General features: G+C 42.2%; 1 protein-coding gene across 2 annotated transcripts in view; it reads left to right on the forward strand.

Annotated features, from left to right (window-relative positions):
• The first annotated feature begins 42 nt into the window (after positions 1-42).
• Positions 43-19,029, forward strand: part of FAM81A (family with sequence similarity 81 member A) — a 105,345-nt gene continuing 86,358 nt past the window's right edge. Inside the window, exon 1 of one of the 2 annotated variants that reach the window (XM_074366214.1) lies at positions 43-185. The gene's annotated coding sequence lies outside the window, so the exon portion shown is untranslated. The remainder of the gene's footprint in view (positions 186-19,029) is intronic. The other variant, XM_074366216.1, reaches the window with a different exon arrangement.

Consider the following 19,029-nt stretch of genomic DNA (forward strand, 5'->3'; position numbering starts at 1 on the left):
TTTTCATAGCGTCACTCCCCGGGGAAACCGCAGTAGCCAACAGGCTTGGAGCTGTCGGAGTCTCCAAAGCCCTCTGGATCCTGTAGTCCTCCTGCTCGCCAGCCTCCCCAGAGCGCGGCTGCCCCAGCTCGCTCCCGGTGGCGAGACCTGACCTGCTAGGTAGAAAGCCGCTCTGTGAAAGAGAGGTAAACTTCTAAACTTTTTTTTCCCCCTTTAAACGCGAGAGTTAAGAGTAACTGTAGCTGCAGTGGTATGATTTTTTTCCCATAACTTTTTTTTTAGAAGAAGGAAATATTTTATCAGCATAAAAGATCAGAGTCGTGGCAGCAGCCCAAAGGAAATCCGTTTTCTTTCCAACGTCTGGATTGTGAGGAAAGTCAAAAATATCGTTTGCCCCACCCTTTCTTTTACCTGAATTTCCTTGGAAAACAAAGGAAGGATTTTGGCGGGGGTTGGGGGGCGGAGGATGGGGGGGTTAATGGCGAAGAAGTTGCACGTTCACTGAGCCCGGGGACGGAGCAAGAGACGTGGGAAGAAAATTCCGTCCAATCTCAGTCAATGCGTATCTGTTGAGAACAATTAGTACAATCAAGAAATAGGTGGGCAGTGAGGAGAAGATTGGGGTCGGGGGAAAAGCGGAATCCTGAAATCAAGGTGGAGAGTCTGATGTTACTGTTTTCAGGGTTGGTAGGTCAGAACAGGATGATCCTCCCTGGATCTAGGGTAGGTAAGATGTGACAACTTCAGAGCAGAGAAAAACTGTAAAGCATAAAGATTTACTGTGATTTAGTTTATAAACTTCGGTCGTAGCCCCTCACTTGAATAGAGGATCCTAGAATTGGAGTGGATGTTAAAAATCCTAGTGTCTAGAATGGGAAATCCTTGTCTAGAATGGGAAAACAACATGTAGTGTATCCATTGAGTGCAATATTATTCAGCCATTAAAAAGGAAAGAAGTACTGACAAATGAACCTTGAAAACCTTAAGTGAAAGAAGCCAGGGGAAAAAAAGACCCCATATTAATGAATCATATAAATGATTCCATTTATATGAAAGTAGAGAATGGGGAAATGTAGAGAGACAGAAATTAGTAAATTAGTGATTGCCAAGGGCTGGGGGGAGGGGAGGATGGGAGTAATTGCTAATGGGTATGTGTTTTCTTACTGGTGAAAATATTCTGGAATTAATGGTGATGATAGTTGCACAACTTTATGAATATCCTAGAAAACACTGAATTGTACATTTTAAAAGGATGAATCTTATAGTAGATGAATTATATCTCCATCTTAAACATTGAAAGAAAATCATGTGACCAAATTCTTGTAGTAACCATCCATCTAGTTAGGCACCAGATGTAATTGAATGCCTACCATAGGTCATCACCATGGCAACTGTGAGTACAATGGTTTCTGCCTTTACCAAGCTTACAATTTTAAGAGGGAGACAGAAGATAAATTTTAAAACAAATAATTACAGGAAAAATGCAAATATAATAAGAAGCGACAGGAGTTTTGTGCAAAGAACTGCCAGAGTCGGAGCTATAGGTTAGGTTAGGAAAGTCTGTAATACAGACTGGCCGGGAAACCAAAAGCATCTGTTGAGCACTCACTATGTACTAGGTACGTAGAGTACTGATTCATCTTTCTCTGGTAACTGATCCCAGGTCTCAGGGGCACGTCAGCTTCAAAATGGGATCAGGTATTTTAAGAACTAAGGAACAGAGGTTACCAAAAGGGAAAGAGCTTACCAGCAACACAAAAAACACTACGTAGGTTGGAAATGACACCTTGCCCAAGCCACCATCCCGTCCATGGTCAGCCCTGATTGGTAGTGAAGTTAACAAGGGCTTTGAGGGATACAGACAAAGATGTAGTCCTTTTCTCCAAGGTTAACCCAGGGATACGAGACACTGAAAATCTCTTATCCTTTTCTTTTCTTTTGTTGGGGGGAAGTAATTAGGTTTATTTATTTACTTTTTTAATGGAGGTACTGGGGATTGAACCCAAGACCTTGTGCATGCTAAGCACATGCTCTACCACTGAGCTACACCCTCACCTACTGAAAAATCTCTTAATAATCCATCAACAACCTATCAATCTTGGATTTATCTAGAAATACTTTGACACTATCTGTCTGTTATATTGGCATTTGAGATTTTTTTAATGCTTATTTTTATTTGCCCTAATAATCTCTTTCCAGTTTCAAGAAGTATTCCCCAGACCTAGAAGGTAGGACTTTGATGAAGATAATTGCTTGTGTTCATTGTTCATGACATTGTAATATAATCCTGTCCCAGATTGAAATATAAATGTATAGATTAACTTCTATGTCTACATATTACTTAAATTATGAGATTTAGTGCCCATAAACCTGAATTTGTAGTCTGGCTTTTTCACTTAACTAGCTGTAAAATTTTAATTTCTCTGACCTTCAGTTCCCTTATTTAAAAAATAGATTGATGTGAGTCTGAAATGAAATATGTACAAAGATGGTCAACAAATGTTGATTCTTTCTTCCTTTGACCTATACAATGTGTTCTAGGTTAGGGATTCAGCCTTGGGTCCCTGGGTAAGATCAGATGGTCCTTGGCCCCCTAAATCGCATGCCAAGTCCTGGGGGCTGTCTGTGTGTGCCCTTTTGTTCAGGGAGAGTTAATAGCTTTCATCAAATCCTCAGAGATGTCATAACTGCCAAAACATTAGGACCCACAGCTCTTGATCATATTAGCTACTCCTCTCTGAGTCTTTGTATTATTGTGTTTTTCTTGAGGCATAAGGATTAGAACTGAATCTCATACTATAAGCAGAGAGTCTAAAAGCAGAACTCACTAATTCAGTGAACATAGAATACAGTGTGTGATCATGTGGAAGAGCCTATAATTTCATGAAGAATCACTTCAAGCCCTCCTCTGCTCCATCCCTGTCTTAGGGAGATACATTGTCAGTTTTGACTGGAGTGACCGTACATCCCAGTTTACCTGGGGAGCCCTGGTTTTTCTCAGTGGAACGATTAATTGCACGCTTCTTGCATTCCCCAAAAGCCTTGTTTGAATGATAAATCACGGCCAATGTAGATTTTTGGCCAAATTGCACCCCCTAAAAAGTCTTCAATTTTTAAAATGGAAGTTCTTCCAGTTTTCTTGATTTACCCCTATTTTTCCAGGTATTTCTTCTTATTCGAGGCCATAGTAGCAATGAAGGGAAAGCAACTTTCAAAACTGTAAAACTCTTTCTCGACACATGATGGAGCTAGTCAGATGAGACTCTATACAGACGTTGGCGTGATTAACTGCGTTTTATCTGGGGCAGAATGAGAAGGAACCAAATTAAAAATCGAGATGGATACAAAGGGCAAATTCCCAGAAGAATCTATCAGTAAAAAAAAAAAAATCACTGAAAATGATCAGTAAGAAGCTAACACGGGGCAATGAAACTAGTTTCCACGTCAGTACCATAAAAGAGCATCAGAATGCGTTCGCAACAGTACAGTTAAAGAAAAATCTGTTAATGGGACAATAAGGGCAGAAATCTTTAACAAGACAGTAATGAAAGAGGCTTGTGGCACATCAGTGAGAGATGTCCTGGATAATCGCTGTTTCGCAGGCATCACTGACTAGATTCAGTAGGTATCAGCTACTGAGCCAAGTGCTTACTGTACAGTATCTTATTTAATCTTCCACACAACACGATTCACTTCATTTGCAGTTAAGAAACTAAGTTGAGAGAGTTTGAAGTAACCTACTCAAGCTGTCACTCAGCCACGTGCACCAGATCTATATACTTGCCTGGCTCTCAAGGCCAAACTCTTCCCCTCTAAGCAGTGACTCCGTAGTCGGAACATCCATAAGGAAAAAAGTCTCCTTATTCAGGCCCAGGATAAATAAGAACACACTCATTAAAACATTTGGCTGGCTCCTAGAAAAATTCTTGCTTTTTTATGGGAATATGCATTACATTTGTGTAGAGAGTTTAACTTAACCTTAGACTTTCTTTGTTCTTCTGATATGTTAATATTGATTTGTTTTTTAAAAAAAAAAAGATATTGCAGAAAATTTCAACAGTGGGATAATGTAATAGGATGCCACTTCTGATTAATATGACCTTTTTTTTGCTATACTGTAACAATTGTTTTACCAACATGATGAAATTATTTAGCCAAAATAAACAGGAATTCCTTAAACATATTTTTAAATTAACAGTTTATTCAATGCATGTTTATATACATTTATTATTATATTTTCTCTGATGTAAGCCAGTATTTTCTTTTCTTTCTTTCTTCAGTTTCGATTTGACTTTGACATGCATAAGGTAAAACCCTAATCTCCCTCCAGATTTAAAAATGATTAAAGAATGAGTAATATTAGTTACAGTGTTCCATGGTCTATCAAGAAGTGAAGTGTTCCCCAGAAGGGAACTTTGCAGATAATTCAATCTCCTGGACCAATTCTGGGTCCACAGCCTGGTTTTCTTTCTTCTTCCCTGTGTCAACTTATGCTGTCTTACTGACTTTTGTGTATTCTTGTCAGTCACCTTTAATCTTTGCTGGAACAAGGCAAGGCATGTATCAATAAATATATGCATTTAACAAACTAAAAACTAACACATAGCTGCATGAGCCTTTTTTTTAAGCACGGAAACTTTTTTTTTTAACTTGGAGGAAAATTTTTCTACATGCTTCGTTGCCTTTTGAAAATGTGCTGCACATTAAGCAGCCTGTGCCTCGATACTCAAGGTCATCACTATAAATATCGATTATTGCACAGGGTTGTTCTGAGCTGAGGTCCTTGGGGACTATTGAATGGAGCTACTGTTTGCCACTATGCTTGATGGCCTTGGACTGCTGTGCTCATACAGTTATCCTGTCTTTTCTTTTTTTAATTTTACATCCTCCATTGTCAGAGGCTTTTTTCCTCCTGCTGTCTGCTATTCCAGTCTAGTCTCCTTTGGTAACAAGGAGCAAAAAAAACCAAAAAAGCACCTGGATTGCTTCATGAGAAAAATATTTGAAAGGTTACCTATGCCCCAGAGCCCAGGAAAAACAACAGAAAGGAAGGGAGGTCTGTGCCTGCTCTCTGTCCTTTTCTGGCTTCCTGGTTTTCTCTACAGGGATGGACGCTCTCTGTCTCTCCAAGCTTCTCCCGCTTACTCATAGTGGCTCCTCCTCCCATAAATTCAACTTGCAAACTGTCTCTCGTTTGTCACCATCCTGACTCAGGCCCCCAAACCAACTTTTAGCTGTGCTTCCCACAGCTTACTGGAAACCTCCCTTGTGGTCCCTTGAGTCAAGTTCCAGAGAAAGAAAGGGAGGGAGAGAAAGAAAGAGAGAATCTGACTCAACCAGCTCAACACTTCACACTATGCCACTCGGGACAGAGGTCACTGGAAAGCCTACGGGTGGCTCTGCTTGGACTGGGTGTCTGTAGAGTCGCATTCCAAGCAAATGTTGTCACAGGGGTGGTGTCCTAAAGCTACTGCCCTACTAAGAAGAGATGGTGAGGGGGTAGCATATAGCTCAGTGGTAGAGTGACTGCTTAGCATGCACAAGGTCCTGAGTTCCAGCCGCAGTCCCTCAATTTAAAATTAAATAAACAAATAAACCAGATTACCTCCTACTACCCCCTCCAAAAAAAAACAAACAAAAAAGAGATGGTGAATGGGGACAGTCTCTGAAGAGGGGACACTCCAACTTTGGGGCACCTGGCTGTTTGCCATCAGCATCTGTCTGCTACTTTAATTTATACACAGTTGTCTTGGTGAGGCCATGACAGAAATTTCATTCTCCTCTTCGACAGAAAAAAAGATGCATAGGTTTTGCAACAATCATCATCATTTCAATTTTATCATCGTATGCCTATAAATATATTGATGCATTTAAGACGTGACATATGTTTTGCCCTTATTATCGTGCACTTATAAATGCATGTTTATGTATGCTTGTAACTATTTGCATATGCATATGGATGTGTGTGTGCTTAAGATGACATATTTTTCAAGATGATGTTACACGCACGGAGGGGGATTTACTTTTTTTTTTAATTAGACTTTATCTTTTATTTATTTATCTATCTTGGATTGCATTTATTTATTTTTTTAAACTTTTTGATTGAGTTATACTCATTTTACAATGTTGTATCAAATTCCAGTGTAGAGCACAATTTTTCAGTTATACATGAACATACATATATTCATTGTCACATTTTTTTTCACTGTGAGATACCACAAGATCTTGTATATATTTCCCTGTGCTCTACAGTATAATCTTGTTTATCTATTCTACATATGCCTGTCAGTATCTACAAATTTTGAACTCCCAGTCTATCCCTTCCCATCCCCCTCCCCCTTGGCAACCACAAGTTGTATTCTATGTCTATGCGTCTGTTTCTGTTTCGTATTTTTTTTTTTTTAAGATTCCACATATGAGCGATCTCATATGTATTTTTCTTTCTCTTTCTGGCTTACTTCACTTAGAATGACATTCTCCAGGAGCATCCATGTTGCTGCAAATGGCATTATGTTGTCAGTTTTTATGGCTGAATAGTATTCCTTTGTATGAATATACCACTTCTTCTTTATCTAGTCATCCATTGATGGACATTTAGGTTGTTTCCATGTCTTGGCTATTGTAAATAGTGCTGCTATGAACACTGGGGTGCAGGTGTCTTTTTGAAGTAGGGTTCCTTCTGGATATATGCCCAGGAGCGGAATTCCTGGGTCATATGGTAAGTCTTAAAATAGACTTTATCTTTTAGAGCAGTTTTAGGATCACAGCAAAATTGAGGAGAAACTACAGAGATTTCCCATACACCTGCCTCCACACATGCATAGCCTCCTGTATTTTCAACAGGGGGGTTTACTTTGCTGGGTTTTTCTTGGGGCTTTTTAATTTATTGTTTATCGATGTATATTTGATATACGATATTATATAAACTGTGTATAATGTAGTGATTCACAATTCTAAAGGTTACACTCCATTTACAGTTACTATAAGATATTGGCTATATTCCCCATATTGTATAATATATCCTTGTAGCTTATTTTATACATAATAGTTTTACCCCCTACCCCAAATATTGCCCCTCCCTAGGGGGATTTACTATGAATAGAGTGTTTCTTGGTGTTAGTGTTCTGTATGTTGGTAGCATGGTTTCCAAACCACTCCTGTTTTCACTCACCACCACAGCAAACACTTGCTACACACTGTTGTAGGCGCTGGAGAACTGTAAGATGAGTGCCCTGTCCTCACAGGATTCGCATCTTTCCCCATACATCAAAAACACACACAACACAGCGGCTTCCTACTTCCATACACAGCATGCTCCTGAGAATACTCACCCATGTTAGGTGTATCAAGTTCAAAAACAGATTAGTGTTTCTTAAGGAGAGGGTTCTATTTTCAGAGAGCTAAAATACAGTCTAAAATTCCTAATTGTGCCTTGTCTCTTAGATATAGTCTTAAGCTATAATCCCAGAATTTAGTAGCTGTTCCTTAGATTTGGGCTTCTCTATCCCAACTGAGCAGAGCTGGCCATCTAAAGTCTAAAAGGCAGCTTTCCGATTTGGGTCAGCTGTTTACATGTTTGGATCATGAATCATTTTCCTTATCTGTGAAAATGGAGGTAATGATAGTACCTCCAACATTTCTTTCTTACGTATTATTGTGAGATTTCAAGGAATTAAATCATGTAACGTGATCAGTATAGAGACTAATGCACAGAGAGTTCTCAGTGTGACTTGCCACCATTGAGGCTAACGATTCATCACCTGCACACCTAATTATTTCCTTCTCTCTCTCTCACTTGTTCTAAGCTTATGAGAGTTACACTTCTGTTGACTGGTGTTTGCATTTATATTTTCCCCATATTTCACTAATTTTGATAAAGCAACAAGGCTAAATGCAACTTAGTAGGGACATGGTTGAATAAACGCCACAAGGCTGAGAAAGATGTTGGCACAGATGGAACTGAACTGTGAACTGAGCCTGCAGGCAGCAACCACAAGAGATCCATCAACATGTTCCTTTGTTACCTGGCTTATCAGCTGATGCCACATAGGAAAGATGGGTGATGTATATTAATGCATAGTGTCCTTCTTGGTACAAAAGCCAATTAGACAGGTCAAAGGTACCAAGAGATAGCACCCCCCCCACTGCCCCACCTTTTATTGTATTAAATTCCTGGGAATCCCAAAATAAAGCCAAATTTGATAAAGTTGTTGATAACTTCCCATAAAAAGATGCTTCAATAAGGCTTTGGTAACAAACGAATTATATAATTGACAAAGACTGTGATTCGAAAAGCAGCTGTGACAGTCATAAGCTTCTACAATTCAAAATAATGCAGTTTTGCTGCAAGTGGTATAAAATGGAAATAAAAGTGCACTTTTATTATATAAGGGACCTCAGTGGACTGCAAAGTGTATTATAGCACATAAAAATAACCATGCACGTATCATAAATCCTAACTACACAAACTTGCCCTAAAATAGTATGCCAGCCCTAATGACTATTACTTGAACATTTCATCAGGAGTTTTTTCTTAATTTCTTTTCAGTTTAAAATCTAGGAGTGGGCATGAGAGAGGTGCCAGGGAAAGCAAGTCTTAGGAACAATTTATAAAGAAGTAGAATTAATGTTTTTTTCTTGATTAATTTCCTTATAAAGTTAAGTTATTTAAAACCATAAGCACCTGGCAGAAAAAAGAAAAAGAAAAAAACCAGCTAACAGAATAAAAAGTGGTTGAATAGATAAATGAAAACCAAAAGAAAAATAACTAAATTTCCAATTTTTGTTTGCAGTACGTTACCATTGGTTTTAAATTACAAAAGAAATGTAAGCTGCTGCTTATAAAACAAAGCATATGAATTTAGAATTCATAAAGGAAAAAGTGACAGTTCACCTGCCCACACTCTTTCCTACAAGATTTTAAACATGAGGAAATGTCAGTTCCATTGGTAGAAAATGAGAAACCAAAAGGAGGCTCCAGTTTCAGTGAGCTCCGAGCTAGATGTGTTTGGTTGGAGCTGATTGAGATCTCGGTGAGATCTCCAGGCATCCCTAGGAGGGATGGGTCGAACCGTGGTGGAGATGTCAGGTCCGACATGTCTGTGCCTTTGCAGTCTTTGTCTAGCTGTCCTCTTGTAGCTTTGCATGTGGAACCACTCTTTTCTAACCCTTCTCTCCCTCCTCATATCTCTGTTGGCAAGGCTATGGGGAAACAGATTCCTTCTGTATTTTTGGTGAGAGTATAAATAGGCTGAAACCTTATGGAAAGCAATTTGGCACTGAGACAGGAGGGAAGGGGCAGGGCACAACCACTGAAGGAATGACGCAGCAGCAGAGGACAGGACAGACTGGTTACAACCAAGATGGAGAAAGACTCGACTTCCAGTAGACCTTGAGCCTCCTGGTGCGTCCACAGACATCATGACAGTTCCTAGGCCGACCATGAAAGATCGAAAGTGGGCAGAGGCCCAATTCCTGGAAATCCTTGCCCCTTCCCCAAAGTAGTTGGAATAATCCTCCTACTCGTTAGCATATGAAATTACTGAACCCATAGAAACCAACAACCCCACACCTAGGGGTCACTCTCTCTCTTGCTTTCTGAGAGGGTCTGCACTCTGCCTATGGAGTGTGTATCTCCTAAGACATTCTCCTTTCTGAGTGAGATGAACCCCACTCTGTCTATGGAGTGTATATCTCTCTAAATAAACTTGCGTTCAGTTTACTATGCCTTGCTCCTAAATTCTTCCCTGCGTGAGGGAAGAACCTATTCTCCAGCAACAGCACTGTCTAGCAATGTTACAAAATTGTGCCATCTCTGACCCCACCATTCTGCTTTGGGGAATTTATCCACAGAGGTACACACACAATAGAAATTAACATATGTCTACAAAGCATCATTGGCAGAGCAAAAGATTGGAAGCAACCCAAATGTCCATCATTTGTGGAACTGGTTAAATGTATTAGGAGACAACATATAATAGAATTGTTTAAATTTTTAAAAAAAACTGTAAAAACAGAATGAGGAATTTCTCTCTGAACTGATATGGAATGATTTCCAAGATGCATCCATAAGTTAAAGTGAAAAAAAGTACAGAATAGTAGGAATATCAACGGTAGTACATATATCGAGCCATCTTTTGTGTAAGAAAACAAGTACGGGGAAAAATAGATTTGTGTTTGTGTTTGCCTGAAGAAACTTTAGAAAAGACACAACAAACTTACAGAAGTGTTTGTGAGATGTGGGAGCAGGGCAGGGGAAAAAACCGTATGCTGGATACGTTTTGTATTGCTTATTTTTGAACTATTGTAACATGTTAGTGGGAAACATTTTAAAATATTATCAAGCAGAATACAGTGTTATTACATATGGCAGACTAATACAACGGCTAATTAGGGATCATGCAAACAGAGATTTTGAAAGTCTCTGAAGGCTTCCTGGAGTGGTGGCATATGAGCTGGCTGGCCTTAAAGACTGACCTAGAAAGGTGGAGAATCAGCATAGGATCTTCTGGCTTTTAGGATCTGCATAAGCAAAAGGGATATGAAAGCTTACTGAGTTGACTGGAAACGCTTCTCCCCAGGACATTTTCCCAAACTCATTGAGAAAATAATAAGCTGAGAGTTCATTTTTGCCTCCTTGGAACTGTGGCCAAACGAATCTGGTTTCGCAGTCTTGGCTCAATGTCAAATGCAATTTACGGTGCTCCTTATATACTGTTCATACTCCATCCTCAGATATGTCAGAGCTCTTGCCCTGCTCACCTTTGAGAAGAGTCACCAAGTAAAAGTGAAGTTATTAAGACCACAAAAATCGAATCCTAATCCGTTTTGTGACCAGACCTAGCAGAAAATTCAAACGATTAAACCTGATTTTTAACCTCTTAAGCCTGAGCCATAAATAGATCTCTTACGGTTAATGGACTCAGGTTTGGGTAATTATTTAAGTGTTGAAGCCGTAAGAGTATGTGTCTTAGTTACATTTCTTACCTTCACATCTCTTGATTTGTATCTCTGTTCATTTGTTTTTGGGGGGTGGGGGAGGTAATTAGGTTTATTTATGTATTTATTGTACTGGGGATTGAATCCGGGACCTTTTGCATGCTGAGCACACGCTCTGCCACTGAGCTGTACACTCCCCGCCTTGACTGGTATCTTCTGCCTTTCCACTAAACGGGCCACGGGCGGAGCCGCTGGAGATTTAGAGTAGGTGATTCCTGACCACAGCATAAAGGAAAATCAGCTTTGTTTTCACCAAGCCTCATGACATTGCTCAGTAATCCTAAAATGACTCATTGTAGTACTTTAAGATCACATTAATCCAGTTGCCTTGAAAACAGTGCTTTAGGGAACTGGATCCAATTGTGTTCAAATCAATCTCTCTCCCTCTCTCTTCTCTCTGACTCTGTCTGTCTGTCTGTCTGTCTGTCTCTCTCTCTCTCTCTCTCACAAACACACACACAAACCCACACCATCTATACAAAGAACAACAAAAAAAGCCTTGAAGAAAATATGACAAATGTTGACACTGATGGGATTCAGAGAGTAGGACCCTGGATGAGCTTTCTTTTCCTTTAACCTTTTTCTATATTTTCCAAATTGTATCTAATGAGCAGGAACAACTTTCATAGTAAACACAGAAAAGAAGACAATGTTGAAGAGCAGGAGTGTGGGGGTCCAAGGCCGGGCAGGCTGCTCATCCCTTAGCTCACCTTCCAGGAAGCCCCAAGGGAGCCTGGACCACTGTGGTCATCTCCTTGGAAGCTGTCGCACAGTCAGTTCCGGGGAAGGAGGAATGGGTGCCCGCTGTTCCTTTTACTTAGCTAACCCTTTGTAGCTCCTGCTGTCACTCCTAGATCATCTTCAGGCCAGACTCGGCACCAGTTCCCCTCCCTCAGTCACCCTCCTCCAAAACCAACAAATCCAAAGCCATAAACAGTCTCGAATAATGGAGAGTTTACTGACTTTTCCTGAGGAAAGTTAGGCAAGTTCCTTATAACATATGGAAAATTTCCTTAAAAACACCTTTATGTACCTCTGAACTTGCTTCCAAGTGTCTCTCCTAGCAGCTGCTTCATCCCCTTCCTCCCTCAAATTGCCTCTGGGGCCTGTGGTGCCTGACATCCTTCTCCTTCCTCAGCTGCCACCTGCTGCCCAGTTAAAAGAAAGTCAGTTGTCGGCCAAATATGAACCACCTCCTCTTTTTTAGGCAGGTCGTCAAGGCTCCTAGTTCAACTGAATTAATGAAACGGCCCCTGGAAGCTGGGTGAAACTTCCTCCCTTAATGCTCTAAGCAGCACAGCCTTGGAAGCTAATGTAGGGTTTGTGCAAAACATGTGGCCATCGGGATGACTCCTTAATGCCAGATGCGATCTAACTACTCTTAGGAGTTAAAATAGAGTGATTTGAAGAGTGGGACAGGGGCAAGGCTGTTCAGCATGTGGGTTCAGCTGGACCACTGTGCTATGTGGGCTGTGAAGCCTTCTCTCTCAGAAGGTATCAGAGTGGGGTGTGGGGGATTGGAGGCCCCAAGACAGGAGGACAGGTGGAGACCCACAAACCCTATGTCTGAATATTATGAAGTTGTAAATCAAGCTAACAAATCATTAAATAAAATATGTCCCATCCTCCTACCTTGACAAAAATACCTTCAGGACTACCTGGAGGTCCAGGTTTGAATTTAGAATTCCTGGACCCCTGAGAGTTCCCTGCTAGAACATGGCAGCATGGGGAGAGCCAGCCCACCCTTCAGTCCTCACTTCAGTCCTCATCCTGCACCCCTTGCTCTTCCCGCGCTCCACTCCGGCCCTTCCTGCATCAGCAGGGGTGCCTCGCATACCCATATGGACTCCCCAGCCCATACCTCTAAGTTTCCTCCCCACCCCACTGTACCAACCCTTAATTGACTCCTTAAGACTGAGGTGTGCATAGCAGCATTGGGTCACTCTTAGAAGGACTGCTCTGGGCCTGGAAGCAAGCTTGGGGATATCTGGGCAGAGAATTCTGCGGCTACATGTGTTCAGAAAACGGGGGGTTTGCCAAACAGCCCATTCTTCACTCATAGTCTTTGTATGTCCTCCCCTCTGTGGTTTGAGGAAATTCAAGGTCAAGGTCAATATTAACTGCCTGTTAGGAGGCAACGGGGTAGATTTCATGACTTCTAAGCATTATTTATGTCACCCTTCTGCTGAACAGGGTGTTGGGAGAGCTCAGCAGACCATGGTCCACTCCCAGCACATAGTGCCCTTCAGCTAGCTTCTGACAGGAAGCAAAGTGCCCCTCTGTCTTTTGCCACTTTCTGCTTGGTCGAGATAAGCACCTAATGGGGAAGGACCTTTAAAGGCACAGCATGTTGGCAGGAATATTTAGTTTCCCTGTTTGGTCACAAATAACCTTTCCTGTTACCTAGGGTGAAAGGCGGAGAGGGAACACAAGGAGGGGAGTCAGAGAGGTCCAAGGGCTGGAGAAGGGTCACAGAGACAAACGGTATTACCCTAAAGTCTTCTGACCCTTCTCCATCGGGGTTCTCCCAACCATGAGACAGGGCAGCTCTGCAGGCCTTGAGTTCAGAACTGCAGATCGGGAACGGGTGGGGGCGGGGCTGAGAAGCTGAGCTGATGCCCTGGGGCTGGGTGTGCGGTGCAGCATCTCTGTTCTTCTGACTCAGGCTGGAGGGAGACGGGTGTGCTCTGAAGGCATCCAGCTTCTCCTCTCCCATTTTCACTACTAGGCTCCAAAAGTCTCTGCTGTGGAGGCTGGTTCCATGTGATCTCAGCCAGTAAGGATTAGACACAAAAATTCTAGAGAGAGGTTCATAAACACACAGGGCATGAATCAAGACCTACTCTGAAGAAGAAAACGTATTAGGGTAGGGCATTTGGTGAGATGTCATGGAGGTCCTGTAGCACCTGACTTTTCTCTGAAGTCTGCTCATGTCACCTCCACCAAAAACCGCACTTAGAAGGAAGTACACTCTTCTGGTTTTGACCTAAATATCATTCACCGGATACTAGCTCTGCCACCTGTACTTTCATTTCAAAAGTAAAGTTACTGGGAAATGCCACTGGGAGTTTGGAAAGAGAAATGATATAACTCCTGAATATTATGGGGGAAACAAAATGCAGCCCAGGCAGCCAGGTTTGCACTGAGTTCTCATAATAATATCATTAGGAAGCCACAGGTCACACCATCCCTTACACAGTGGAGAGCCTGCAGTGTTTCCATTAGTGAGAGACAGAATTTGTAGAGTAAGGGAGGGGGAGAGAAGGAATGTGCAGCACTCTGTTGATAATAACAGGAAATAATAATGAAGAGAAACGCTGAGGAAGTTATCTCAGGACCTTTGTACTAAAGTCTAACCTCCAAGATCCCCCCTACATGTGCCCAATATGACGCATAGTAAAAGGTCCCCCTGATAACCACGAACCCTGAGAAAGCAAATTCAAGCACTGTAGCATCTTTTTCTCTCTGAAAAGATCTGGAACCTGCATTTTATGACGTCACAGAAAGTCACAAAACATAGGTCAACCCATAGCTTGGATTTTACAAGAAGATCAGTTGACATCCATGTATGATTGCCAGATAAAGTATAGAACATCTTTGTTTTTTTAATTAATTTGCTAAGTCTGGCAACCCTCCATCTGTGAGTCCCCAAATCTTCAATCATCTTTGATTTCTTGCATAATAGAAGCTTAATGTGTGACCCAGAAAACCCAAGGACATCTGAGGTCTTGGATGTCGTGTGGGGCCATTCAGAAAATGAAAAGAAAAACTCCCCTTGGAAACTAGAGTGTCTCTTCCAGTTGACTTTTCCCACTGGGCAGACTTTGGTGTCATCCTTCCTAGTCACACTCATCTATGTCAGAACACCTGTTTTGACTACCAGTCAAGAAAGGAGGGGAAGGTATAGCTCAATGGTAGAGTGCATGTTTAACGTGCACGAGGTCCTGGGTTCAATCCCCAGTACCGCCATTAAATGAATGAATGAATGAATAAATAAATAAATAAATAAATAAATAAATAAATAAATAAATACAACCTAATCCCCCCCTGCAAAAAAAGGAAATATCTTAAAACCAATTAGGCAATAATACCCACTCTATGAGCACCTACTATGCGCGAAGCATTGTGTTAGGTGCTTCTGTGCCTCCTCTTGTTTCATCCTCACTGTATCCTTGAAGGTAAAAATTTTTTTAGCCTCAATGTAAAGATGGAGATTTGAAACTCAGAGATGTTTAAAAAAATAGAGCTGTTCCAGGTCATATACATGGTAAGTGGAAAAGCCAGGATGATGGTGATGAAGACGACAATAATGGTGGTGATAATGAAGACAGCTAACATTTGCTGAGAATGTATTATATGCCAGCCAATGTGCAGATTGTGCTATATTCATTAACTCATTCAACTGTCATAACAGCTTTTCTCCTAATTGGTACTCTAATTAACTCTATTTTAACGATGAAAAAACTCACTCATGCTTGGTCTGCTGACTCCAAAACATTGACTTTGTGGTTGGTTGGCCAGGACTGCCTTTGATCCTACCTCTCCACCCATTGGGTCCTGACGTCCCATCCCCTGTCTTCCTCTCATAGGCTGCTGAATGCATTTGTAGATCCAGCTGCTTCCTGAAATGTTAACCTTGGACTTGGCTTATCGGTTCTTAGAAGATGAGGTTGACCAGAGTCCCCCACCTTAAATCTGGCAAATTTTGTGTTTTCAAGCCCTGAAGATACACTTCTTACAAATTTCATGCAGATTATACTCCCGGGAGCTGACATATAACCAGAAAAACAGCTTCAGCCCAAACGTTCTTAATCTTACCTCCAGGAAACACTTGATTTTTGCTGAGCGCAATTGTAGAGAATCTTCCAGCCGGTCAATAGACAAGTCTGGCTTTACATCAGTATGGCATCTCTGGTTTCTTTCCCGTGGTACTGATGCCACAGATCCTCCTTGGGAGGTGTGCCTGCCCCACTGCCTCAGTGCAAGTTCAAGGTTGCAGAGACAAATGGAGGGACGAGCAGGAACCTTCCACCCTCCCGCTTTCTCCTTATCAGCTGTGTGAAAAGGAGACCCCTTCTACGTGGGTTACAATGTGATCCCTGGAGCCAAGTGGGTGGAAAGTTGTTAACCCAAGTGGCATGTGCACAGTCAGTGACAGGGGAAGGGGGAGTTCATGTAACATAAGGGAGAGAAGTCATTTTGTTTGGGCTGCTGCAGCATTATTATTTTGACTTTCACTCTTTTTTTTTTTTTTTGCATGAATTCTCTGATGACTGTACTTATATAGATGTTGCCAAGCTGGACTCTCTGACCCCTGTGCTGGAGGCTCAGCTTGCTCAAACCCTCGTGGCTACACTCTGGGGAGTGAGGCTTCTTTGTGAAGTTTTGGCTGGAGCCCTAAACAAGGAGTTCTTGTTCCAAGCTGTGGCATGTGACTGTGGTTTTAAAGCTAGAAAAGGAGAATCAGATGGAATATTACATAGTAAGTGAACTAGTCATTTAAATTAATAAACAGTGGTTATCTGATAAGAGTTATTATGGCAGTTTCTGCTGGCTGAAGACAGTGAAAGTCCAAAAACCCAGCATAATTGAGACCTCAACCTGTAAGATTATCAGATTTGTCCAGACACTTGGACTTTATTCTTTTGATAACGTGCAATAATTTTTATTTCAGATTTCTGAGAGAGTGTCCAGGTTTTGTACGCCTATCTAGCTCTTGGCCATTATTACTTTTGTTTGTACTTTGAAGCCTTTATCAATAAGAGATGAGCCAATTGAAGCAGAAATTCTTGGTGTAAGGGTAGGAACCCCCATCACACTGCATTTGACCTCCAAAAGGTTCTGCAAGGAGAAAAGGTGAATTAATTAGCACAGATTCACCACTAGACTCTGCTAAAGAGTGTATCACCAAAACTCATCAATGCTGCTACAGATGAGCCGGTCTGCCCGGACACACTCACTCCTCTGATCTTACTCAAATTCGTCCTGACAGTCTGCTTCTGCAGCTAGCGATGGAGACACAAACGCTGCTATCAGGGTTTCCCAGATTGCTTTCAATATTCCAAATGCCAAACCATCAGAGTTTTTTAAATTACTTTTGATTTGCCAAACAACACACTATCAGGACATGGAGAGTAGGAGAGGCCAGTTATAGGACATCTGTGTGTGCGCCTTTTTACCTTGTTGTCTGTGGGTTTATTGGTGGTATTATTTGACTGTTCGGTCCAAGAGAAAGAAAATGCACTAGAGGAGAAACGGGCATAGCCCTAAGCAGGGCCCCACCTATAGGCTGGAAACACGAGACTGGAAAGCCACCTTTGAAGTGGTTCCTAGCACTGCCTTGGAATGAGTAGGCTTGGCTTTCTGGTTACTTCCAGGGTGCTTGCAGATATGTGGGTGATCGGTTATGTTAGGTGGTGGCAACTTTGGAGCCAGCTTCATAAGAAGAGTGTAAACTCTAGTAGGGTGATTTTGTTCCCCTCAGATAAGCAACTAAGCTGCGATAATGTAGGGTGTAAATATTTTCATAGGGAAAAACACATGGGAGGGTCACTGGATAAGTTAGGATTTGTTACATGACTGCATGTAACAACCCACCCCCCCAGAAAACCCCAAAATAACAGTGCCTTACACAGGATGGAAGTTTATTCCTCTTTTATATACACAAAAGCAGGAGGTAGGCGGTGCAGAATGGATGTACAGTAGCTCCACAGAGCCATCTGGAAACACGATCTCTTTCCAGTTCAAATCCCTACCATCCCTGGGGTGTGGCTTTGTTTTCATGGTACAACTTGGTGGCTACAGAATCAGCCATTATCTCCTCCATCAAATGGGGGAAGAAAGAAGACATGTCCCCTCCCCATAAGAGCATGTCTTGGAAGTTACAGACATTTCTGCTTTCACATCAGTGGCCAGAACTTAGCCAAATGGCCATATCGAGCTGCAAAAAAAAAGGCTGGGAGATGTAGTCTTTACCCTAAGCACCATATACTCAGTTTTAAAATTAGGTCTTCTAGAACCAAGAAGGAAAGAAGAGAATGGATGTTGGGTGTCTACTATTAGTGGTCTCTGCCACAGACGCTGAACCCAGCCATGGATGTCAGAATTGTCCTCCTGAAGGAGGTGATGTCTGAGCACAGAATGAAATCTGACTGAGTCTCATCCAGATGACGGGGATGTGGGAGAGGAGGAAGGGAAGAGTGTTTCACGGGAGGAGGCAGCATGTGTGAGGCGTAAGGGAGAGGGAGGACGGAAAGACGCTCCTCCTGGCTGGATTACCGAGTGAAGGTGGGAGAACTCACTCCCTCATTCCCCCATCATGTTCTCAGAGGTCTGGCTCTCGCCCTTGTCTCCTGCTCTATCTGATCCTTCAAGTTTACTGACCGTGGCCTTTCCCTTCAGGGCAGGAAGGGAAAGAGCAGACAGAACACCGTGTCCTGATGAAGAAGGAACTTAGCTTTTTTTTCCCTTGGATTTAAGAACTGAGAATGAAGAATGAAGCATCTTCAGTGAAGCATTGACGAGGCTCCAGGGTGGGTGAGAGGTGGACAGAGAGCACCCCCAGGAGGCCATCTTCGGCCCCTCCACACCTAGGAGATAGATAACCTCTTTCTATCACTATCACAACCATGACAGGTGGGATCTGTGAACTGGGAGACCAGGGCTCACTGGGAGATGCAAAGCCATCTCCAAGTCAGCTTGTCCAAGACTGACTCATACTCTTACCCACCAATTCATTCCTCTCCACTGTCCCCTGTCTCCATGAACACACCTCCACACATCCCCACACTCAAGTGAGAATACGGAGTTATCTGAGCACCACCCTGTCCCCCGCCCCTCACATCCAGCCACTCATACACCTTAATAGCTCTCACACCTGCCTCCTCCTCGCCTCTGCCCTCTGGCTAGTCCAAGCCACTACCGCCCTCTCCTGACTTAACCGCTGTGGCTCTCTCTGGTTGTCACTCAAACCCTATACTCTCTGATCACACCACACCCAGTGTCATCATTTCACAGCATAAGATGCTCGTG

Source organism: Camelus bactrianus, chromosome 6 (assembly GCF_048773025.1).
Source record: "Camelus bactrianus isolate YW-2024 breed Bactrian camel chromosome 6, ASM4877302v1, whole genome shotgun sequence".
Taxonomy (NCBI): domain Eukaryota; kingdom Metazoa; phylum Chordata; class Mammalia; order Artiodactyla; family Camelidae; genus Camelus; species Camelus bactrianus.